General features: G+C 47.2%; 1 protein-coding gene across 1 annotated transcript in view; it reads right to left on the reverse strand.

The window, feature by feature from the left end:
- Window positions 1-4,783, reverse strand: part of Slamf9 (SLAM family member 9) — a 25,683-nt gene extending 20,900 nt beyond the window's left edge. Inside the window, exon 1 of the mRNA XM_013522438.1 lies at window positions 4,742-4,783. The gene's annotated coding sequence lies outside the window, so the exon portion shown is untranslated. The remainder of the gene's footprint in view (window positions 1-4,741) is intronic.
- Window positions 4,784-5,358: the final 575 nt, after the last annotated feature.

The following is a 5,358-nucleotide window of genomic DNA, read 5'->3' on the forward strand; positions in this document are numbered from 1 at the left end:
TTTAACCTTGAGACTGGGTCTCACTGAATTGCTAAATTGTCCTTGCTGGGCTGGAACTTGGAATCCTCTTGCCTTAGCCTCCCAGAGTGCTCCAATTACAGGCACGGGCCGCCACATGGTCTCTCAAGTTCTTCTTTTAATATGCAAATACTGCTAGAACCCGTAAGAGGAAACCACGGAGTATCTATTTAGAAATTTTTCTAAGATGTTTATAAATGTTCAGAAAAATGTAAATCTTCCTGAGGAAGTAGGCTTAGATGAAGCTATGAGCTCATTTTGGTAAATGTACAAGTTTTAACAAGTAAAGCAAAGCAGGTTAAGTCAATCCGAGCTTCAAAAGGCAGGAGTTAAGAGTCAAGGTATGGTAGCCAAAAAATATTCTCTTGGCCAGAAGAAGTCTTTTGGCATTCTACCATAAATTATCTGAAGAAAATAACACAAGGCAATTTTTTTGTTTTGTTTTGTTTTTCTCCAGTACCAGAAATCAAACTCACGACCTTGCACTTGCCAGGCAGGCACTGTGCCGCTGAGCTAAATCCCCAGCCCCCATAAGGCAATTTTTAAAATTCAATTCTACTCAACAAAGACTTATCCAGCTCCACTGTATATAAGGCATTGTGCTATTTATAATTGTGAACACAAAGTTGCATAAAAGAGTTCCTGTCCCTGGACAGTGAAGCCATGCAAGACAAAACAGGCATGAAGACATAGGGCAAAGTGTCAGAATTAAAGAGAGAGGGTAGCCCGTGAAACTGGAGCTCTCCCTTGTAGGCCTGAGAAGAGCTTTGGAGGCAACCAAAAGTCATGTAAGTTGCACACAAAGGAACCAGCACCAACCCAGGCACAGAGACGGTAAATCGTGGCATGTTCTGGAGAACATCAGATGGTCAGGACTGGATAGAGCACAGGGTAGGAGTGGAGAGTTAGAGAAGGATATTGGTGGGAGAGGAGCGGAACACTTGGAGCAAGACCAAGGCACAGGAAGTTCTAACCAGCAATGCGTGTCTTCTACTGTTTTCCATTTCTTCTACTGCAGAGAGTTCAGCCCTCACCACCTGATAGAACAGTGATTCTCAGACAGTGGTTTCCAGGGTGGGCATCCGGGCCACAGACACCATTCTACTATGGGCTGGATCCTTGGGGCCACTCAAATCAGGGAGGCTCAGCTCTCAAGTGTCTCCAGCCACTCTTCGCAGACCCTCCCTTTGCTCTTCTCCCCCACCCACCGCCACCACCATCATCTTCTCAGGCAGATCACTGACCTGGAAGGACAGTGGGTTGGTGTGCAGATAAAGACAGCTTATCTGCGGAAACATCATGGGAGGCAAGCTGCTGGCAGGGAGGAAGCCTGCTGGAAAATGTCTTTGTTTTAAATTATGAACCTGTTTGGTATATCTAACTGTGAGAAAATAAAAGCCTGCTGTTCAAGCCCCAAGCCTGTGCTACTTGTTATAGAAGCTAGAGCTGACTGGCACATCTACCGAGCCTGTGGTGTGTGTGGTATGCCCAAGAAGAATGGAGGGGATCTCCTGCCCCAGCCAAAAAAGAGGAGAGCAGGTAGCAGCCACACATCCACAGGAAACAGCTGAAGCCCCTTTGAGAGACTGGTAGAACAACCTCCACCCCTCAGACCAGAGCTGCCAATGAGGTGTAGTCCCTTTCCACGTCTTTTCTGTCTCCTATTACTGCCTTAGTTCAGACCAGGCTGCTGCAGCCCTCTCCAGGCTGACCAGGGACCTTGCTCAGGTCTCCCTGTAAGAAAGTGGTGGAGGGGCCTTGCTGGCCTATGACCTTCAACTTCTGCGCCGTGGAAGAGTCCAGTGCTCACTCTAAGGCCACACTTTCCAGGCTGCTCCCAGCCAGTGACTGAGCACAGGCAGGGACTAGAGAAAGCCATTCCTGCAGGAGAGAGACTTTACTAACGCAGGGGAGGTCTCAGTTCTGGGACACCCTTCCAGCAGGCCTTCTCAGACTGCCCCTGCATAAAGGCAGCCCGCTCAGCTCTCCTTCCAGCCCCTCTCCTCCCGGCACGGCCCTGTCTGCACAGGAGCCTGGAGGCCCTGCTCCCTGGCTCCACACCTTCCTGCCCTTCACAGGTGTGGTCCCATGCCTGTCCCCACATGCTTGCTCTCATTTCTACTTTTGTCATTCCTGGGCTTCCTTAACTGATCTGGCTGCTAAAGCCTGCTATCCCTCAGTCCCTCCTCCGCACAGTCCCTCTGCTAAAATACAGCTGTTCTTGTCACACTCTGCTTTCACAGTCTGGTCACTAACAAGATAAAACTAGAAGACGTAAGCTACTTTAGAATCAGCCTGTGCTTCAGGGTCTGCTCTCACATCCACCCCAGCCCCTCTCCTGAGGGTTCCATGGGATTATCTGCACTTTCCTAAGCCCATTTGGCCAGATAACTTCTTCTGCATTGAACATCCTTCTCCTAGTGCCTTTTCTTTTCCCTCTCTCTCTCTCATCCACACAGACACACACCTTCTCCCTGTGATCTTTGAATTGCTTCTGAGACCTATTTCAAATGTCCACTTCTTCATAAAGGTTTCCTGAGAGGGAGATCTTCCTCCACTCTTCCTGGGCACACCACAGGCTTTGTAGCTGTATAAATCAGCGAGTCGTACAGACTAGGGAATTTAAACAACAGAATTTTATTTTCTCACTATTGGGAGGCTAAAGTTGGACACTGAGGCATCAATAGGGCTAGTTTTTCCTGTGTTCTTTCTCCTTAGCTTGTGGACAGTCACCTTCTCCCTGGGCTCATGTGTTCATTTCTCTTGGCCTGTGTGGTCTCCTTGTTTCCAAATTTTCTCTTCTTATAAGCAGTCAGCTTCTAACACAGTGGTCAGATTGGATTTCAATCCACCCTAATGATCCTATTTAAACTTGATTGCCTCCTGAAAGACCCTACCTCTGAATACAGCAGAAACATTCCCAAGCAGAAGAAATATACCTCCTTCTGTGCTCTCTTTACTCAATACCAACAACTCTTACAGCATTTATCCAACTGCCCAGCAATTCTTTGTCTCAGGAAAACCTTTAGCATAGGAATAAATCATCTCTCTATTCTCAACACGACTGCAGTGCATGGTGCATAATAGGTGCTCAACCTTCGTATAACATTAAGTACATAAGCCAGACGTGGTGGCGCACATCTGTAATCCCAGCACTCGGGAGGCTGAGGCAGGAGGATCGTTGCAAGTTTGAGATCAGCCTGGGCTACAAAGTGAACTCAAGTCCAGCCTGAACAGCATAGTGAGACCCTGTCTCAAAAAGACCAAAAAAAAAAAAAAATTAAGTACATCTACATTTATGCATATACTCACATGTGTGTATAAAATGTAGCAACATTAAAGTTTCTAGCTTAAGGCTCAACATCCCAGTCAGTCATCAAAACACTGGCTATGCTCCTCTCTTATTGCCACTGGTGTCCGGCTTCTTCCTCTGCAGTCCCACCTTGTCTGAGACGCTTCATTACTTGGGTGCAGTGAGGCACATCTGACTGCCAGGTATTTGAGAAGCCCCGGACTGGAATCTCCTAATCACTGACAATGGGCTGGGAGCCCAAGGGAGACAGGGAAAGTCCCTTTTCCTAGGGAAAGGGTCCTCTACTTGCCAAAAAAAGGCAAGAAATCAGAGCCAGAAATGCTCGCTGTTTTTTTCCTCAAATTAATTCAAGTTGATTTCTGCTATGCTGTAGAGTTCACTGGGCATGGGTGGGATGGCTGAACTACATGACCTTTCAGATCCTTCTACAAGCACAGAGATGCCTCCTGTGGTAACAGTTCTGCTCCTTTCCCTTCCTCTTCTCTAAGAATGAGAAGCACAAAGCAGAAAGAAGTGTTCCTTGGAAATCTCTAACTCGCAGGGGAAAGAGATACATGCAATTCTCAGCACATCATCCATGAGACCAAAGGACCTGGGCTAAGAGAAGGACCAGAGACACAGGAGAAGAAAGACTGCACCTCCGCAGGACCCTCTAGGGCTGCAGACTAAGGGGACAAAGAAGAGACAGTCTCTCCTAGGAGTGGGGGAGCTGCGGTACACGGAAGGTTCAAGGAGGAAGAAGAAAAACTGCAGATTCTGCTCAGAGTTTTCCTTACATGATAAAGAAAACAAAGTCCCTGCTGTGTGGGCCCCTCCCAGATGCCCACATCTTAATCTTCAGAACCTGAAAATGTTATACAGTAAAAGAGACTTTGCAAATGTAATCAAATTAAGGATCCTGAGATGAAGTGAGTATGCTGGGTGATCTGAGTGTAATCACAAGGGTCCTAAAAGGGAAGCAGAAGCAGCCACACAAGGACAGAAGCAGAGGGAAATAGAGGTGGAGACAGAGCTGCCCCTTAAAGATGGAAGAAGGAGAACACAAATCACAGAATACACTGACATTCCTTTGGAGATAGTGGCAGCCTGTGGGGAGTCAGTGATTTAATACACGTAATCGTGATCATTCAGTAAAGCTCACTATTAACCTTGGATCCGTGAGAGTTGCCAGTGTAGTGGCCACAAGTTACATGTGACTATTAAATACTTGATATGCAGCTTTTCTGAACTGAGGCATGCTATAAGTATAAAATACACACCACACTCCAAAGACTCAGTATGGTTACACTGGGTTGTCAGCTGGGTAGGATTAAGAAATGCTTAGAAAATCAGTAAAGCAAACTGGTAAAGCACATTCTGTTTCCAGAGAGGATTGGCATGTGAGTCAGCAAACCGAGAGGAAAGACTCACCCTCAATATGGTGGCACTGTCCAATCGGCTGGGATCCTGGATAGAACAACAAACAGATGGTGGGGATGCTTGCCTAGCTGCACAGTCTCCACTGGTCTGTAACGGCTGACACATTGTGTCAACTTGAGAAGTTTAGAAATTTAGCTGACTCAGCAGGGAGCCAGGGTCTTCACTTTGTAAATATCCTGAACCTGTGCAAGAGGGGGGCACCAAGATGGTGTGAGTGCTACACCCACCCTGGGTGGGAGTAGCCTGCATATAACACAAGGAGGAGAAGCAGCTTGCTCTCCCCCAGCCGTTTTTGCTGCTGTTGCTTTTGCTGTCTTCTGCCCCCTTGAACTGTTGCCCCTGTGTCCTGCTACCCTGCCTTGGAGCCAGCTGATTAGGAACTGAAATCTCCACAAACTGTGAGCTAAATCAACTTTTCCTTCCTTAATTTTGAGTGCTGGGTATTTTGTCTCAGCAACGAGAGAAAAGTAATCAAGACATCATCTTCACGAGTGCATTTTTGCTGCTGCCATCCCCTGTGCACATCAGAATCCAGATTCTTCACATCTGGGAGAGTAGATCCTAGGCATTGAATCTGCGGCTTTCACACAGAGCCACATCCCCAACCC

Source organism: Chinchilla lanigera, unplaced genomic scaffold (genome assembly GCF_000276665.1).
Source record: "Chinchilla lanigera isolate Chin_1 unplaced genomic scaffold, ChiLan1.0 scaffold00067, whole genome shotgun sequence".
Classification (NCBI taxonomy): domain Eukaryota; kingdom Metazoa; phylum Chordata; class Mammalia; order Rodentia; family Chinchillidae; genus Chinchilla; species Chinchilla lanigera.